The sequence below is a fragment of the Cupressus sempervirens genome, chromosome 7 (genome assembly GCF_028749045.1).
Source record: "Cupressus sempervirens isolate cs-2001-9-10 chromosome 7, ASM2874904v1, whole genome shotgun sequence".
Classification (NCBI taxonomy): domain Eukaryota; kingdom Viridiplantae; phylum Streptophyta; class Pinopsida; order Cupressales; family Cupressaceae; genus Cupressus; species Cupressus sempervirens.
The window spans coordinates 18,768,192-18,788,125 of NC_143124.1; positions in this window are offsets into that span (position 1 = coordinate 18,768,192).

Genomic DNA, 19,934 nt, shown 5'->3' on the forward strand with positions numbered 1-19,934 from the left:
TTATGAAGAAGATAACAAGGGTTCAAGGGCACAAGAAATCACGCAAATCATTGAAGAAATTCATAAAGTGGGTAGATATGAAGGTAAACAATATGATTCAATCACATGTTCCCCGTTTGAGACTTCCTATCATGAGAAAAATTCTATGGACCATCAAGTTGATGAATCTAAAATTTTTTATTTTTATGATAGCAGTTGTACATCTTCACATGAGCACATGGTTAGTAATATCACAAGTGAGGATAATTCAAAAATTTTAAGTAATGGTGAACCTTCCTTTTATGAAGACCTTGACAGTAGTGAGAGTACTTATGGTGGAGTAGGAAGTTCAAATTTATCCTTAGCATGCTCTGAGGGATTTTTCATCTTACCTTGAGTTTTATCACCCAACTCTTATGAGATGGCCATGGCCTACTTTTTGATTGGTGATTTTTCTTGTTGGTATATTTCCACTATCAGTTATTTGCCTTTGTATGTTGGTAATATATTTGCTGATTCTATTTTTCCTTCAAGGGTCAACGAGATATTAGTAGGTGAGTGGGGAGATCACACATTACCCTACGTCCCACATGAGGTGTCTACATTTTTATTTCAGCAGGGTATTGAAGATAGGGTTAGCACTCATGGTATTGGTGATTCACCAACCACTCTTTCATTTAACCAAGATCATGTTGATTAGTTAGTCAAAAGTCTAGGTGTTAATAGTATCTTACATCTGGCAGATTATGTTGTGTTGCTACATAGCCACATGATTATGATCAGTGCATTCCAGCATTCTGACATATCAGAGTTCCAAAGATTAGGATTACTCCTTTTCCACCAGAGTGATATGGTAGTAGAGTTGGATTGGTTGGATCTAACATTGTCATTAATATAGTTACTGTAGGAGTGGTACACTAGTACAGTGGTATAGATATCACAGGAGATGGTCGGTGGTATCTTAGTCAGTGCACGAGTTCTCATTTGGGATCTAGGGGGAGCATTCCTATGCACATTATCATCTTGGGGTGGATATTGGTATATTATCGAGCTCCCATCATCACTTGACACTAGAGACTCACAGGGGCACTCATGGAGAGAGGCATTCATTCTAACTAAGGGTAGTGGCACACGGGGCAGTGGCACATGGCCGTTGGTGTCCCTTTATGGTGAGACTTGGGATCCTAGCATTCAGTTATCAGGCACATTGATTCCTATTGTACTATTTCACCATTCTGAGTTTGGGAAGATGCATGTTGGGGTACATCGATTGGAGAGTGAAATTGCATTCTTGAGGTGAGTATGGGATCCTGGCATTTGGTTTCTATAGGTTTGAGCAGATTGCTTGAGGGAAAGAAATCTTTGACAGGGGAGGCTTTGTAATGTCCCCTTTTCTAGGACATTATAATTCTATGTGGCCAACTCTCTTCGTCTAAGTTCGAGGGCGGACAGGTTCTTTATGGGGTTCAATTCAAAATTTGGCCTAGACATTTCCAATTCCAAACCCATTAGAGTAGTCTTGGCAGGTTGTCTAGATGCTTACTATTTTTAGTAAGTAATCAGAGCACAATATTTTCAGTACCTTAGTGTTGGTTTGGAAGCATCTCACCAAGAGCTTTCCAACGAGCTATTGCATGAGATTATCTGAGTTCATTTGGTCAACTATTTTAATGCCTCATGATTATATGGTTTCCTAAATAAGTGAGTATTAAAGTCATTTAACTTGTCACTTTATTTTAAAAAGTTACTATGTTCACTTAAGTGACTAAAGGACAAAAAAGATGCTTTATCCCACATTGTCTAAAAGAGTGTGCATCACATTAGGAAAAGGCATAAAGGTATAGTAGACTCCACATGGAAATAGACATGAAGATTATAATATTCAAACAAATATTAATCTGGGAGCTGGAAATAGTTGCTGATTATTTCTTCTAGGATGCAAACCCTTGAAGAAGCATTCGAAGGTTGGACGCAAACCTAGCCTTCTTAGAGGTTCATCTACATAACCAATATGATTGTCATTTCTGTTTATAAGGTTGGTTTACTTGGATTATTGCACGTTATTGTATTGTTGTTGTATAATACAGTAAAGCATTTGTGGTTATTTGTGTTAATTCCTGATTTATAAATGTACTTCTGAATATTGGAGGAAATAAACATATTTTTTTGGATTTTCTCGTATGTATATCTGTTGGTTATAACTTGGTTATAGTTCTGAAATTTGTATCAAATACTGGTTTACTGTTTGAATTTAAAATTTGTAAGTTTTATCGAGGGTTTTAGTAAATATCCAGAAAGGGATATTACAGAAGTTTAGGAAGTGTGCGCACCTATTCTATTAATGAATCAAAGAGATAAAATATTGTTGAAGACATTGACAAGTTTGAAGTCTACAACGCAGTTTAACCCTCTCAAGTACAATGGCAAGTTGGATTTTGATTAGTTGATGGATTGGATTGTATATGAGAAATAAGCATGCAAGAAATACTAAACTAAGAAATCAAAAGCATTTGCAAACTTGTTAAACATAACATAAAGTGAGACAAAGAGGAAAAAACTCACATGAGAATGTGAGTCATTAAGGGGCTCTCTCAATGAGATTGTTCTCTTGTTTTAGCGATGAGTCTATTTGATAGGTTTGGTATGTATGCTCAAATGCTCAAAATGGCTTCAATGCAGGATTTGGATTTGGGTGTGGATGATGGCTTTGTTGCAAAACTTGGTCTTAAAATGGCATTATAACTTTAGCTTAAAAGATTGTGATGATATGGCTTGGGAGGGGATTCAATTTATAGGCTAAGGGCTTGAGGGATGGAAGGCTAAGATGCAAGGAGAGATGAAAGCTTAAGGAGGTCTAAGATGCACTCAAAGTGGAGCACATGGATTGTGCTTGTTTAGCACCAACCAGGGAGTGACACATGTCACAAGGTGAGTGGATGGAGGAAAGGGATGGATGAGTCAACAAAGGAGGCTCAAGGCCTTAAAGACCCTCATAAATGGCTTGTAAGAGCAATGAATAGGCTTGTAAGAGTCTTTATGGCTTTGTAAGAGCAATGAAGGCTTGGTGGTTGGGATATTTTGGAGGGAGTTGAGATTGTTGACTTTGCTTGGCTTAGGAAAGTCTTAAGCTTACTTAGGAAATGTGACAAGGTTAGGGGGGGATTAGAGGTTATTTAGGATTAGATTAGGCTTGTTAGAAATATGCAAGTGGATGGCATTCATGAGGGTGGGTGAGTTAGTGGCTAAGTTTAGTTAGTATGGGTGGATGGGGTAGATTAAGCTAAATGGAGGGTTAGGGATAAGTTAGGGGCTATTAGATTTGAGGGTTTTTATTTATTAAAGTGATTTTAATAAATTTGGGATTTGGAATTAGATAGGAGAATAGGATTAAATTGATAAATAATGGGTTATTTGATTTATCAATTAGGACTATAGATGATTAATTAAATTAATCAGCTAGGCGATGGCAAAGGATTAATTAAATAAGGATTTAATTAATGATGCCTTTAGAGATAACTAAATAGGATTACCGAAGCGATGTAATCAGATTTAGGTGTCTACATGGATCACCGAATACTTTGTCTATGAGAGTGTTGGCCCACATATAGATCCTTATTTAAGCAATTTAAAAGTTAATTACTTTTCCTATTCATAATGGCATGACATCTACTATGTGGATTTTCTTAATGATATTTTGCAAGAAGAAAGCATTCCAAAGACAATTATATTCAAGTTGAACCAAGTTTAGATATGTTCAAAAGGCTCAAAAAGTACATTGGGTTCATCAAGTTCATATACAACCGGATTAAGTACAAAAGTTTCGAGGATCAGAGTTCAAGTTTCAAGCACAAGTTCAGTGGTTTAAATAGGTTCAAAGAAGTTCAAACTGGTTTGATAAGTTTGAGCAAATACATGTAGGTACATTATGGTTCAACATGGCTCCATAAAGTTCAAACTAGTTCATCAGTTTAAACCAGTTCAGACATGTTCAAAGGGTAAGATCGGGTTCAAAAAGTTCAAGGTTTGGAATTTAAAGTTCATGTCCATTGGTTCAAAAGTGAAGATTCGAGTTTAGATTCAAAATCCCAAAGGGACTTGTTGTGAGGTTTTCACACCATCGCCCCAAAACTTTGGGGACCCCCCTTTTTTTGATCGCCTTGGCAAATTTTTGGATTGTCCAACAATTTTGAGTTTTGGGAATGTCACGCCTTGGCACCTTCAGGATAGATATGGGAGGCTTAGCTTATTTTCACCCGATATTCTTAACTTGATTTTCCAGAGCTATCAATTTTATCCCTAGGCCAAATAATTTTCTAAGTTAATTTCAACTTCGTAGGATAAAGTTGTAAATTTTGTACTTAGACGTTTTCTTTTGAAAATTTGGTTTTAACTCTGTAAATTTGGATAATTTTCAAAAGAGAAATTTTTTAGACTTGAGTTTTTGGAAAATCTCAAATTTTTCTTTGGTGAAATTTTTTTAATTTTTTTGAAATGTGGAAAATTGCAAAAAATTGATTTTTGGTTCTAAATGCAATTTAAATTTTTTATTTTTATTTTTAGCTTGGCAAAATCGATTTGGTAGAAAATTGCAAAAAATTAGCTTTAATCAAATTAATTGCCTTGAAAACTTTTAAGTTTTTAATGAATTTGGTAATTTAATATTGAAAAATGGCTTTTGGTTAGCCAAAATCTAAATTTAATGACGTATTAATTACTAAATCCTCATTAAATGGAAATATTTAACACCCTCAAGGCACCATTTAATTTCGTTTTGCAATTGGAGCTAATTGGTAAATTTAAAAGTACAATTTTCTTTTGGCAAAATTAATTTTTTGAGCTAAGTATTTAATTGTGGGCCTTAACTTGAATTTAATTTTATTTTTTTTGTTTTCTCCTAGACCATGTAGGCCAGCTTTATGGAGAAAGAAAATTGGCTATAAAGGGAGTCTCCTCCCCATTTCATTTTCACAAATCATTTCTTCCTTTCCATGTGGGCGAATTTTGTGGAGGAGCAGATTTTTTTTAGACTTGGGCGAATTTTGTGGAGGCCGAATTTTTTGGGAGCTGAAATTTATGGGAGCCAAAATTTGTGGGAGATAAAATTCTGATTTTTGCAAGTGGCTACAATTTTTACCCTAGGTTGGGAAATTTTATTTGGAAGTGAATTGAATGATAAATTTCTAATTTTCCAAGGGATTTGAACTACTTGAAAGTCATATCCTAGGATCTGAAAAGTCGTTGTAAGTTTACTGGTTATGGTGAATTTTCATCATCTAGAGTTGCAAGGAGTGCTTAACTGACATCCATCTTTCGTTCTAGTCTAAGGATTGCTCCACTTGGTTCTTCTTGCCTTTTGGTCCACCACTCTACCATCCCGTAATAGGGCGACGAGCATGGAGGATGATAGTGCAAGTAAGAATCCCAAGCGAGCAAACACTAAGAAAGAAAAAGAGGATATGACGCCCAATACTTCCTTTTTCTCAAAAATGAAGAGAATAACTGACACTAATATCTGTACAATGGACATGATACGAATGAGTGACAGACTAAAGGAAGGACAATCCCCCTTGGCTATAGGTAAAGGTAATTTCAAATCATTTAGAGTTGCAAGGGGTCCTTAAGCTGACATCCATCTTTCATTCTAGTCTAAGGATTGCTCCGCTTGGTTCTTCTTGCCTTTTGGTCCACCACTCTACTATCTCGTAATAGGGCAACTAGCATGGAGGATGATAGTGCAAGTAAGAATTCCAAGTGGGCAAACACTGAGAAAGACCAAGAGGATATGATACCCAAAACTCCCTTCTTCGTGAAAATGAGATGAATAACTGATACCAATGGTGGTACAATAAAAGGATATACAAAAGGCAATTACACATCACAACCCAAGCATCAACACTTCTATTTCAACCATGATGAGCAATATTGGAGTGGCACTTGATTTTGAGGATATCAGAGAAGAGGATGTCAATGAAACAGATTTTGGATCGAGGTTCATTGAGTTGGGAAAGGTTGCTATCAAGAAAAAGCATTTGGGCACCCTTCCCTCTCTCAGTGCTTTTATTGGATTTGCAAAAGAATATGAGAAGGATCACGAAAAAAATACTACAAGTAGAAAACAACATGGCAAAGACAGCGGAACTCAAAGCAAAGCACACACCTTGTCCTTCTATGGAAGAAGTTAACGAAAGGCTAGCTAAGTTCATTTCCTTGGCTAAGAAAATGGAAAAAAAGGGAAGATTTATATTAGAAGATCATTTGATGTAAGCCCAAGTGGAAAATTTTTCCTTTCTTCTAGAATAAGACAAGTGTCTATTTTTGATTGGCCACCATTTGGTGCCTTCTCATTGGTTGCCACTTTTTGCACTTTTTTCATTGGTCCATTGATGAGGTGGCAGCTTCTCATTGGCCAATGGGGTGGCAACCCTAATTAGGGTTTTGAGGATCCAATCTAATTCGTTGATCTTGTTTTGATCTCCACTGTCCATTGTATTTTTGGCCTCTATAAAAGGCCATTTTCTCTCATTTGTAAAGTGTTGGAGAAATTGTTGCGAAGATAATACCAAAATTGCCCTCTTCTTCATTGTTGCGATTTGCATGTTGATTAAGAACATTGGGTATTATTGCATGTTTTCTACTTCCACTTACTTAGATTTCATTTCAAGTTGTTTAAGTGAGGTTAAAGTAGATGAATAGTTGTATGGTAGCATTGGTAAATTTTTTATAGGGATCAATACTAGACCACTAGCATCCTAGTGGCTAGTTGGGAAGCTTTGTGTGGTAAACTAGTTTATTATTCCTTTGAATCATTGCACCTATGGAAGTGAGGTAGTGAGGCCATTGGTTAGCTCTCATTGGGTTTGATCCCCATCCATTTCTAACCTTCCATTCATAGGAGTAGGAGTAGAATAGTGAGTAGTTGGGTAGTTGAAGCTTAGAGAGGGAAGTTAGAAGGAGTAGGTCAAACATTAGAATACATCTATTCACCTTCCACAACCATCGCTTTCCCATCAACATCACCATTGGAAAACACATCCTCCATCATCGCCACCATCAACATTATCTACCTCTACACATTTCACAAACCGAGTCACCATCACCTTCATTTCACCAAAGCCCAAGTCATCCTTGAATGAATAGCGTAAGGCCGCCTATGTGATTACCAACAAATCACATCGATAAAATTAAGCGAGTATCCAATAGTGTAAGGAACATTGGAGCTATTGCTTATGTCTTCATGAGTAATAACTTTTCAAGAGAGGAGTTGCATGTTTGATATCCCATTTTGAATATTCAATTAATAATATGTTATGTAAGTGATACAAAACTCGCATCAACAGGACTCAAGATCACCAAACCATGAATGCAATTCAAAATTATCATGGTTAAAAAAAAAAAATGTTTGTAGGTTTAACAAGTTAGAAGGTTCAGAATGTGCAGGTTTAGCCTCACAAATTCAAATTGTTCAATTTTAACAGCAATTACAACTTTTCTATAAACTTAAAAAAATTGATCATATTGTGGGGGTAATAAATTTTAACTCAATTGTTGGATTGAGTTGATTTCCCCATATGTTTTAATAATATTAGTTCTCTAAATCCTTTCCAAAGTGTTTATCCAAATTCTTTACAAAAAATTTATGTACGTCGAAGTGGAATGCTATCAAAACTATCAAAAATAGTTATGAAATGTTAACAACACTTCATCACCAAAACATGTCACATATCCAAATCTACTTATAAACATTATAAAATGATATTTATAAACTATTATTTATAACGTTTATAAATTCTTGATGTTATAAAAAGAAAAGGGATAAAGGAAAGCCACCATGAATAGGGGTCAAGGGAAAGTCATATTTAATTAAGAATCTTTTCCAATATTCAGTTACGAAACTAAATGAGGTTCTTGTAGAGTCTACTTAGTGGGAGAAATTTTTAAGACAAAAGGTTCCAGCTTCTTTCTCTGATGAAAGACTTTGTGTTATAGGGAGGGAGGGGGGTCTCTTTTTCAGTATTATAATAATGGTAGGCGAGAAATTATAAACTTTCTTTTCATTTTCATATTGGAGTTTTTGTGTGAATAAGAATGATAGTCTTATATATTTCAAATCTTTGTATTTAAATGTATTAATTTTTGTCATGTTGTTCTTAGTAGCAATTTGGTTATCTTTGATAAACTTTATACAGTAAATTGTATTTCTGCATATAAAGAAAATTTTGAGTTTCGTGTATCACACAATCTGAAATAAATCATTTTGTTATTTTCCCTTGATCTGTTGATTGTGAATATTTAATTGAGAACCGTTTGAGTTCTCAGGTATTTATTTAATTGTAAATTTTCTCATCTATCTCATGACCATGGATATATGATAGTGTGTCTTTTGTGCCTTCTAGTTAAAGGCATACCATTAACATCATTCATTGAATATCCTTTGAGGGAGTTGTGCCTCTACAAAATTCAAAGGGAAGTGATCATTGTACACTTGCCCAACTATTGTGGTTTATTTGTCTCGATGAGAGGGTAATGGAGTTAATATTGTGAGCATATGTGAAGAAGACAAATCTGTTCACTAACACAGAGCATACCAGATGAGAAGAAGGTGAAATTGCAAGCACTAAGTTACAAAGACATGCATCCTTGTGGTGGGAGCATTTACAACATGACAGATAGAAAGGTAAACCTAAAATCAAGGTATGGGATAAGATGGCAAAGAAGTTGAAAGGAGAGTTTCCCTTGTGATTATCAAATTATCCTAGTTAGGAGAATACAAAGTTTGAAGTAGAAAGATAGCTTTGTGAAGGAATACACCAAGGAATTTTACAAATTGGGTATCAGATATAGAGACATATTGAAGATGAAGTAAAAAGAGTTGCAAGATATATGAATGGATCATGGACTTCTATATAAGAGGAGATCAGTTTGGTTAAGATGGAAAGCATTGAGGAAACTTATCAATTTATGCTAAAAGATAAGGAGAAATTGAATAAAAGGAATGAACAAACATAGAGGATACAGTGGTAGTTTTCTTAGGGGATGAAGCAGATCTTATGGTGAAAGTAGTAGATCTGATCAGAAAAGGAAAAATCATGACAAAAACAAAACCAAGTGGAAGGATGAAGATTAGGGAAAACTGAATGGAAAGGTGAAAGCAAATCCTAAGGTAGCTATTACAAAGGTGGCTATAATAGAGGAGGATTCTAAGGAAATTGTTACAACTATGGAGAATGACATGCATCAATTGAATGTGTAAGAATTTGAGTATGAAGGTAAGTAGTAGCATACATGTGTTGATACATAAAGATTTAACAAATGAACCCGAAAAGGAAAGTAACTTGATGGTTAGGAGAGCATTATGGAGTGAGAAGACTTCAGATGATCTTGTGAGGAAAAGTTTATTCGAAACTAGATGTATAGTGGCAAATATAGTTTGGAAAGTGAACATTGACAGTGGAAGTTCAAAAACTTTGGCCTTTGAGGAGATGGTTTCAAAGTTGCAGTTGGAAAGGTTTAAGCACCCTAAAGCCTACCAAATTTCATAGATCAAGGATGAGTATACACTGATGGTAAGTGAACAATGTTTTATGAATTTAGAAATTGGAAAGTACTATGATATGGTGTTGTGTGATATTAAGCCTATGGACTATTGTCATATTCTATAGGGTCGACCTTGGCAATATGATAGACGTGTTGTACATGATGGAAGATAGAATAGGTAGAACATTTAGGATGTGATGGAAAGAAACAAATATTGTTGCCTTCGATTGAAGAATCTATTGGTTAGATATGTATCTCTGTGAAAGGTTTATTTGAAGCAAGGGAAATGGTTTGTTAAAGATCTACAGAGAAGTTGGAGAATTGCTCATTGAGTTCAAGCAGATCATTTCAGAGGAAAATACACTATAATCTGACAAGAGGATAAAATCCTCTACCTGTAGTTGAATCGAACACATGAAAGGACAAAATCCTCCACCCAAAGTAGGATTCAACATATGAATGGATTTTATAATCTTTGAGAATGTGAAATTTGCAACTGAATGATTTTAAAAATTAGAATCCTTTGCTTGATCAAAATTTGATGGTTTGGGAGGAATCAGAGCATCTTCCTCGCATGCAGCCAACTCGAATGATATAAATTTATTGTAATTTAAGTTTAGGAAATTATTTTTTCCTTACCTTAATCACTCGCAGCCAATTGGAGCATTGATAAATGGTATTCTTTGGAATTTGTAAACATGTGAAATTCACCAAACTATACAATAACTTAATAGATCTTGAAAATACTTAAAACTGATTGGTCTAAGTTTTGAAAATAATTGCATCTAACATATACAATAGTACAAGAACTAATAATTATTCGTTGTTGCATATCTAATTATATTTCCTCCCACACTAGAAACTTGCCTAGTAAAATTGTTGCCCAAGCAAATCAAAGCCACAAATTGCTCGTGCTAGTTTTATTGGCAGTGCACCTGTCATAATAATTTTCAGATTGCATTCATTACTTTTTCAAGATGAAATACTAGTCTTTTGTTCACCAAGAGAGTAAGATATGTCGTTTGCTATTATTGAAATAAAAAATGAATTTATTAAAAGTCAAATTTAAGCCCAATCGAGCTACACAAATTCTAGAATTTGGAATAACATTTTTAACATTTTTAATTAAAATAATACATAGGCAAATTGCAATGCAATACACTAAAATCTGAATTGAATGGCATTTTTCTTCACTATTGAAATCCTCAAAAACCTATGCAGCAAATTCACTCCTTCAAAACATAAACAATATTAACATTGCACCCCTTATGAAACCCTGGGCCTCCTAAACCCTGGGCCTCCTAACAATCAACTTATAGGCAACTAAACCCTAGGCCTCCTAACAAGTATTTGTGTTAGTTGCAGGATGCAACTACAAAATTGTTTTCTTGCATCAAATGACAATACAATTACATTTGCTTCAAAGGGATCGATAATTCACTGCTTACATTCCTCAAATCTTTATATTCTTCAAAAAACAATGAACCAATCCAGCAGAGGAAGAATCTTAGCATAAAACTCCGAGAAACCATGGCATGCAACATACCTGCGCAAATTGTCTCATGCAATAACAGGTCAATCTGAATTATATTTCTATCTTTTTCAAGAACATTATAGCCATCTCTCTATAATGGCCAACATCTCATGAAAGACACTTTTATTCACTATTTGGTACAGACATTGACAAATGCCTGTTGCATGCCCAACAGTGATCCATAGAAACAGAAACCCAACTCATTTCAGTCACACATCAAAAGCCTCAAAAGCATTAGAAACCTATCAGAAATTTTGCCATGCTTGTTTCTAATTCAGCAGAAGATTTTGATTTTTAAATTTGTAAATGAAAATAAATTATATCATTGGGAAATTCTAGCCACCAATAAAAATACTGCAACAATCAGCAGATGTCATCTTTTGAAAAAATACTATAAACTATAGGTCGAGAAATGAAAATTGGAAATAGGAAGTTGAAAACATTTGTCTCTGGCTTATAAGGCAAGGACAAATAAATATATAAACTAAAATCAGCAAGCTGTGTAGAAGTGGCGTTTCGAGACCAATCCTCTTTATGTTTTCATAAATATAATTGTTATGATTGTAGCAAAACAACTTAAAATTTTGTAAGACAAGCTACAAGGTGCTTAATCTCTAATTGCTATGAATTTCTACTATATGCTTCAAGCAGAATGTCTGCAAAATCTGTTGATATCAAACTATTAGATGACACGAGTCCACTGCATTGAGAAAGATTTATACCAACTCCCGAGGACCTCCGAACTCCAACACTCACATGGACAAGAACATCTATGCTAGGAAAGATAACCCTCAAAAATGGAGTTTCCTCATTATTCTCAAACTTCTCTAAAATCCATTCATTATACTAAAATCCTCTTTGTGTTTTCATAAATATAATCATTATGATTGTAGCAAAACAATTTCAAAAATTGTAAGAGAAGCTACAAGGTGCTTAATCTCTAATTGCTATGAATTTCTACCATATGTTTCAAGCAGAATGTCTGCAAAATCTGTTGATATCAAACTATTAGATGACACAAGTCCACTACATTGAGAGAGTTATTTATACCAACTCCCGAGAACTTTTGGACTCCAACACTAACATGGACAAGAACATCTACGCTAGGAAAGATAACCCTCAAAAATGGAGTTTCCTCATTATTCTCATACTTCTCTAAAATCCATTCATTATACCTAAAATGATCCCAGGGTCTTATCTGAAAAACATGATTTTAAGGTTCTTTAAATATATAGTCGACATGGTTATCATTATAATCCTGCAAATAAGGCTACTTCTCAAAATTTATAAGTATTATAAAACATAGATTTCTGGTTCTTAAGAGGAATAATTCAAGGGTATATACTATAGACATTGAATAGCTAAAAAGTATATTCAAGAGCTCTACTCATCTGCTCATGCTAACCCTAAATCACATCTGTCCTACATAGAGCCAGAAGGGTTTGAACCCAAAGAAGCACTTACCTCTCTTTCAAGAATTTCACAAACCCACAATCTCAGGACAAAGAATTGCAGAATTGCAAAAACCAACTGAGAAAAAAAGCCCTATGCCAAGATCGCTCGTCCACCGAACTCATTGAAGTTTCAAAAATATATCTACCATGATGACAAGTTGGGTTTGAATGGCCTAAATGTGCTCTAAACTTTATAATATAACAGTGGTCTATTTCAAAATAGTATTTTGTTAAGTACTTTAAAAGTGTTCCAAGTGATCAACAGCCAAAAATGCTCAGGATAAAACAATCAAACTTATTCTATCTTCTAACACACTTCAGAGTGAAGCATCCAGAATTAGGAAAAATGCCATTTTTTACAGTCTTCATTTGGATATAGAGGAGCAATCCTCAATATATTTTTGTTTTGACAATAAAGTAATGTGTTTGCTAAGTCAACATGTACCTATTGATGCAACTTTACAGTTCATTTTGTTGGAAGCTGCCAAACAAATCAAAGAAAAAGAGAGCATAATGGTTGTGAATATAACTTCCCTCCAATGCTATCACTCAAAGTTGCTATCATTGTCTAGACTTGATTTTTGTTTTTTCAGTTTAACCTTTGACCCAGTGTCACTGTCACTGCCATGCCTCACTTTGCATTTTTTCAGTTCAACCTCTGACTTCGTATCGCTATCACTAATGAATTTTCCCCATGTCTCTGGAATGAAGTGCTCCCAAATATTAAGTTGACACAGTTCTGTACCCTGTGTACCTTTTCTGAGCATGTCTCTAACAATCTCATTTCCTTTTGAAGTAATCAAATTCTGAAAAATAAAAAGCCTACTGAAATAGGGCTTGTTTGCAACAGCTTTCACTGCGGTCTGAGTGTTGGAATATTTAATGCAGTTGGTCGTTTGTCCCTGGAGCCAAACGCCCACCTGATGACCAGCAGAATAGGCAAAAAACATAAATGCAGTGGGTGATTTTTTTCAAATTCAGAAATTAGGGGGAAAAAATTTTACAAGTATAACAAAAGGAATGATTAGATTCATTCGACCCAGTAGAAGGAGAAGAAGTTGAAGAGCTCAAAAGTTGCAGAGCAGAGAAGGCAGAGAGAAAAAGTGATCACCAGATTAGTCGTTGCAGAGACGGAAGGAATCATTTTCGTGCCTACAGTTGCACATGGTTCTATCTGTCATTCTGTAAGTTCATAGTTGATAGTGTATTATATCATTCATCATGTTGAAGCAGTGATTGCTCCAGGTGTTATTGTATGCAGCCATTAGAGCTACAAGTTTGAAGTTTAAAGTTTGAAGTTTTATCAGTTTAAAGTTTTAAGGTTATGTTAGGTTTTTTCTGGTTGAAGCCGAATGCTCCCAGTTTTGTAATAGTTTGAATCAGAATTGAATAGAAAGCAAGCAGGCATACTTGAATCCATTTGTCTCCTTCTATTCATTGCATTTGAAAAGTTTTATTTGGAAGCTTCAAGTTTTGGATTTCTAGTTTTAATGGTGAAAATTGTTCACATAATATATCTTCACTCAGTTAAGTCTTGTTAAAAGTTTTATCTCTGTTGTCTCTACCGAGTTCACTCGGTGCCTTCTTCTATCGAGCACTATCCTCCTATGTCTACCGAGTTCCTCACTTACCGATTTTCTCTTCTACTAATTTCACTCGGTAATCACACCCTCCTTTGGTTACCGAGTTGTGTGTTCTTCATTTATCGAGCTCACTCAGTAAACACTCCTGCCACTTGGTTTCTTTGGTTACCAGGCAAAAACTATCACTCGGTAATAGTTGTTGCCGAGTAAAATTTTAGGGTTGTTGGTGATTGAAATTTTTAATATTTCTCACATGGTATCAGAGTTTTGAGGGCCCACACCCACGGTGAGTTAGGGCATTTGTTTTCTTGGGATATTTATCATGGCAGGAGATGCAGGAAAGATATGGCAGTAACCACCACCCTTCAATGAGCAAAATTATGATACATGGGCAAAGAAAATGAAAACCATAATGGTTGCAAATGATTTGTGAGAGTTTGTAGTTAATGGATTCAATGATGTGACAAACCCAGCTCAGTACGCTGCCCTCACAAATGCACAGAAGACTCATTTGAAAGAGTCAAGGAGGAAGGATGCTAAGGCATTAAGTCTTATTGAAACAGCAATGACAGAGACAGTATTCCCAAAGTTTGCAGCAGTAAATTATGCAAAGGAAGCATGGGATATCCTTGAGACAAAATTCAAGGGGACTGATAAAGTTCGTATAGTAAAGCTACAAAATATAAGGAGGGAGTTTGAGAACCTTCAGATGAAAGAAAATGAATCAATTGCATATTTCAGTTCAAGGACCTCCAATGTGATTAATCAATTGAAGTCAAATGGATAAGACTATCAAGAGCAGACGATAGTGGAGAAGATATTGAGGAGTTTACCTCATAAGTATGACAATTTGGTCATGACCATAGAAGAGGCAAAAGACCTCATTGTTTTGACAATGGATGAGTTGATGGGTACACTTCAAACCCATGAGCATAGGATCAATAGATCCACATATTCTTCTACCCAAGAGCAAGCATTCAAGGCTTAGTCAAATCCAAGAGGAAGGGGGAAAGGAAGAAATGGCTCAGGCAAAAACTCTAAAGGGAGAGGCCGAGGTAATGGAGAACAAAGGAATACTACAGCAGAAAGATCAGGAAGAGCAGATGGAGCAAGTAGCTCACAAAATACTTCAAGAGGAGGTAAAAAAAACTACAACTCAAATAAGAGTAATGAGAATGCTACTACTGTCATAAATATGGGCATTATGCAAGTGAATTCTGAAAGAAGCAAAATGATCAGTCAGGACAAGCAAATGTGGCTGATGTGAATGTGGCAAGTGGAAACAATGTCGCTGCCTTCATCATGTGTAATGTTGGTGAAGAAGGAAGCTCTGAGGTTTGCTACCTCGACAGTGGATGTAGCAACCACATGAGTGGTAATGAAACCTTGTTTTCATTCATTGACAAGAGTTTCAAATCTGAGATTAAAATGGGTAACAATGGAACCCTACGAGTTGTGGGCAAAGGATCTATTATGGTCCGCACCAAGAAAGGTGAGAAAAAGGAAATACAAAATGTGTATTTCACCCCCGATATGAAGCACAATTTGATGAGCATTGGTCAGTTCATTCAAAATGGATACAAAGTGCTAATGGAGAATGACAAGTGTAACATTCAAGGATGGGAGCAAGAACTTACTTGCAGCAGTTCAAATGAAAAAGAATAGAATGTTCCCCTTGAGGATAGAGACATGTTTCTCATCTCAAATTCGTGATGCACCTCCCACACAGTCAACTCTAAGGAGTGTGATTGAAGACCCCTCACGGCTATGGCACCTCAGGTATGGTCATCTAGGTTATGCTGGTTTAAATTTATTGTCAAATAAAAGAATGGTAGAAGGTTTGCCATGTATAGGAAATTCATGTGACAAGTGTGAGGCTTGTATTTTGGGTAAGCAACATAGGCTTCCCTTTAATTCTGAAAATTCTAAGAGGGCTAGATATCCATTAGAGTTAGTGCATACTAACCTAGTCAGTCCTATGCAAGTTACTTTCATTGGGGGGAGTAATTATTTCATGACATTTATTGATGATTTCAGTCGTAAGACATGGGTGTATTTCTTAAAGAACAAATCTGAAGCATTTGATAAATTTGTTGAATTTAAAGCCCAGGCTGAAAGAGAATGTGGACATTATATCAAGGTCCTTAGATCAAATAGAAGAGGAGAGTATACCTCCAATTCTTTTGTAAATTTTTGCAGGAAACATGGCATAAAGAAAGAGCTCACAGCCAGCTATACACCATAGTAGAATGGAGTGGCTGAAAGAAAGAATAAGACCATTGTTGAAATGGCAAGGAGCATGATGAAAGAGAAAGGTATCCCAACTAAATTTTGGGGAGAGGCTGTGGCACCAACAGTTTACCTAATTAATAGGTGTCCTACAAAAGCAGTTCGTGATAGAACTCTAATGGAAACATGATCATGAAGAAGATGGACAGTTGAAAACCTAAGGGTGTTTGGATGTGTTGCATATGCACATGTGCCTAAAGAGCAAAGGCAGAAATTGGACGACAAAGGTGCAAAGTGCATCTTCACAAGGTATAGCTCAGAATCAAAGGCATACAGATTGTATGACCCATTGAATAACAAGATGACTCTTTCAAGAGATGTGGAATTTCTCGAAAACTAGTCTTGGTATGATCCAACTAATGAGTCACCAAGAACTTCAAGTAAAGTGTCAATTATGAATGAAGAGGATGCTAATGAACAGCAAGAAGAAGGAGCAGATAGAAGAAAAGGCAAGAAGCTTCAGTCATTACTACTGCAGTGGCAGAGAAGAGAAACGCTATAGGAGGAAACATTGTTGAAAATGTAATAAAAAATTTAATGTTATGTTTTAAATGCTTTTAGTTTTTGAAGTTTGTAATAATGTCCTACATGTGGTGGCATACCTAGAGTAGCAGTTCGATAAGCTCTCCAGATATAACCACCTAGGACCAGGTGTGTGGCTCTTAAATTAGAATAGTTTTTAATTCATAGGTGGAGTGTTTAATGATTTTTAGAATCCAATAATAGGTAGTAGGCAGTTTTTTGGAATATTCCTGATTTAGACTGCCTAATATTGGTAGGAAAAGAACGTTTCAGATTCTTATCCTTTTTTTGGATAGAAGACGTTCTTCTTTTCTAAATAAGAAGAAAACATTTCACATCCTTTAATTAAAAAAATGAAGTCATTTTTAAATGAAAAGCCAGTCGGCTATGTAAGGAAAAAAAATCAAATTTGGAGAGATATGGAATATTTTTCCTTTTTTTTTTGTGCAAGTTTTCGATGGTCTGAGTTTTGAACGGATTTTTCTTATCTTCTCACTAGAAACAAGTTGATAGTTTGCATAAGATTAAAAAGTTTTAGTTTTGGGTCGAATTCAGTATGTTTGTAGAAAATTAATCTCAGTGCATGGGTAATATTTCCCAAATGCACCATTGGATTTTCATGAGCTTTGGATATGTTATCATAGGTCTAATTATGCCCATCTTCACCAAAGGGATCGAAGAGTGTTGATCTGGTTCAAAAGTTATACATGTCTTTTCACAGGTCTATCTAGAGACAGCAAGAAGCAATGTTTTGCAAAAAAATGTACTCTGATGCGGGTTCCATATCTCGGGTTTGAACCGTTGAATTTCTCTAAAAAAAATTATATGTTGTTTGAAACCTAGTTATGCCAAATCTCAACGGTTGGATTGAGCAAATCTTTTTTGGTTCGAAATTTATTCATGTCTGAGTGCAGGTCTATCTGGAGGCAGCAAGAAGAAATTTTGGAAGATTTATTTTCAAAGTTTTGTTTATTGAATATAGTGGATGGTTATAGGAGTCTTATGAGTTGAGTCTAGGGTATCTCTGGTTGTGTTTTCATAATAATAATAATGATAAGAACAGTTGGTTCAAATCACAATGGGTGGTTATAATATATCGTGTGTGATCCTGAAAGTTGTAGATGCCCTTTGAAGCAACTCTGTTGAGTGACTGATTCCTCTTGAGTTTTCCAAGGTGTGGCTCTGCATCATTTTTGGTATCAGATCTTGAGAGTTGCAGGTTGTGAAGTTATATGTTGAACGCCCCTAATCAAGATTCCTCAATAGGGTCAAGCAAGATGGTGACCAATGCAGATTTAGTGAAGAAAGTCGAGGAGCAAGAAGAACTTATCCAGAAAGAGAATAGGGAGTTGAAGGGGATAGTGGCAGAACTAGCCAGTAAGTTGGAATATATGCAGAATATAGTTGAGAAGAAAGAAATGGAAGAAGAGGAAGACGTACCCGACAGTGAAGAAGATAGAATATCTGAGAACGAGAAGCCATTTTTTAAAGCTTTAAAGGCTTTGGGGGGAAAACCCGTTGAGTTACCTATGTTTACAGGAAAGATGGACATTGAATTAGTGTTGGAATGGATTGAAGCCTTAGAGAATCATTTTGAATGTGAGAAAGTTTCAGAATCACAGCAAGTTAAATTGGCTAAGTCCAGAATGAAGGGAGCAGCCCTTACATGGTGGAATTTTGTACAGGAAGAAAGGGTAAAGGAGGATAAAAGAAAAATTTGTTCGTGGAAGAAGATGGTGTCAATGATAAGAGAGACGTATTTCCCTGAAGACTATGAGGTACAATTGCATCAGAAAAGGCAGAATCTCAGACAAAGAGATATGGATGTCTGTACTTATACAGAAGAATTTCAGAAACTAAGTCTAAGGTCAAAATTTGCAGAACTCGAGAGTATCAAGGTAGCAAGATACCTAAATGGTTTGAGGATGAACATACAAGAAGAGTTGCATTTGTTGATTCCTAACACCGTAGCTAAGTGCTATCAGTTGGCTTTAAAGGTGGAAGAGAAAATCAAAAGGAGACAAGAAAATAATAACAGAGGCAGAGGAAGACAACCATTCAGAGGAAGAGGTACATTTATAGGAAGGAGTCCAAATTTTCAGCCACAAACGGAGATGCATAATGAAGTTAATAAGTTTGATAATTTCAGAAGAAGTTTCAGAGGTAGAAGGCCAAATTTTAGAGGAAGATCACCAGGAAGGATGAATGAACCAATAAGATGCTACAACTGTAATCAGGAAGGTCATATGGCACACAAATGTCCAGCAAAAGCAAGCTCTAGTACTCATGACGAAAAGAGAATACACTTGGCACAAGAAGCGGATTTACAAGAAGATTCAGAAAGTTATGGTTATCCAGAAAAGGGGGAAGCACTTATGATGAGAAGAACACTGTTGAAAATGCCTGTCAAAGAAGAACCACCACAAAGGAAGTCCATTTTCAGAACTACCTGTAAATCTGGGGGAAAAGTTTGTAAGGTACTAGTAGACTCTGGTTCTACAGAAAATTTTGTCTCTTGAAATGGTGGAAAAGTTAAAGCTACCAAGAATACAACACCTGTATCCTTACAAAATATCTTGGTTAAATAACGGGCAGCATACTATAGTGGAAGAGCAAGCTTGGGTGGAATTTCAGATTGGAGCCTATAAGGATAGATTATTATTTGATATTGTTAATATGGATGCATGTCATTTACTTTTCGGAAGACCTTGGCAATATGATCTCAAGGCACATCATGATGGAGTGAAGAATACGTATACCATTACAAAGAATGGAAAGGTCATTGAATTGATACTGTTGGGTGATGCGACGCACTTCCCTACCCACAGGTGGTTAATTATGTGGTGTTTCATGTTCACTAACAGTCATGGCTTTTGGTGCAACGGAAAATGGGCCCTACAATTGGTATCAGAGCCTAGTTTTGGCCTGGTCATGGGTTCAAATCTCCCCGGTACCTTCCCGACCCACGTAAGCACCTGGTATGCGCGTCGAGGGGGAGATTGTTGGGTGATGCGACGCACTCCCCTTCCCACAGGTGGT